This window comes from Rattus norvegicus, chromosome 6 (assembly GCF_036323735.1).
Source record: "Rattus norvegicus strain BN/NHsdMcwi chromosome 6, GRCr8, whole genome shotgun sequence".
NCBI lineage: Eukaryota > Metazoa > Chordata > Mammalia > Rodentia > Muridae > Rattus > Rattus norvegicus.
In genome coordinates, this window is record NC_086024.1 from 67,920,125 (window position 1) to 67,920,943 (window position 819).

At 43.2% G+C, this 819-nt stretch overlaps 1 non-coding gene across 1 annotated transcript; it reads left to right on the forward strand.

Moving 5' to 3' along the window:
- Positions 1–433: 433 nt before the first annotated feature.
- LOC120093462 (small nucleolar RNA SNORA17) lies at positions 434–561 on the forward strand. The gene has a single exon (XR_005486516.1). It is a non-coding gene; the product is annotated as a small nucleolar RNA SNORA17 (small nucleolar RNA).
- The last annotated feature ends 258 nt before the right edge of the window (positions 562–819 follow it).

Below are 819 nucleotides of genomic sequence, written 5' to 3' on the forward strand. Positions count from 1 at the left end.
TATTTGTGTGTATCATCCAACAGCACAGGATTGAAATAATCATTGTCTTCAAAGAGCTGAGATCACAGCTAAAGGTATTGTGTAGGGAAATCACTGAGACAATATGACCTGCCTGACATAGGAAGCTGACTTATTACCTCATTTAGATGGAAGATCTTTGCATTTTAGTAGTTACAAGTTATAAATAGGGGGCAAATATAGATGTCCATTAGGAAATTGCGCAGTCGTGGTGACCATTCAAACGTATTTGGGTGATATCCCAAAAAACATTATTAGGAAGAAATAGAGCTGAAGGAAGGATGTTAAAAGTTGTTTAAATTTAGAGGCAGAAGGAGATAATCTATGTCCTATGTCAAGGATAGCTAGGACAAGGACAAAGAAATTAAAGTAATAAATTTAAGTGTGTGTTGTTTTCTTTAAGATATGTGGCTCCCCTGCCCCTAAGGCTTTATGGATGTGACTACTATGTCACATGTTCATCAGTAAGTGGCAGAGGAGAGAGGATATGTCCATGTTCAGTGTTCTGACCTGTGACCACAGAATGATTAGTAGCCCAATGCTCTCTGTAAAAAGCTATCCTGGGACAACCCCCAGTCCAGCGCCAGGGGTAGTGAGTCTGAGATAGACCCTCGCATGGGGGAACTCAGGCAGGTAGGCTGAGTGAGGAGTGAGACTGAAATGACCATCAATGTCCATGTGGATGTCCGTGATCTGGGCAGCACCTGTGGGGGCCATGTTGATATCTGAGGGTTGTGCAGAACTGGCCCACCAGTCTCCTGGACAATGTGAGAGAGTCATTCCTTGGAGCAAAAGAGCAGG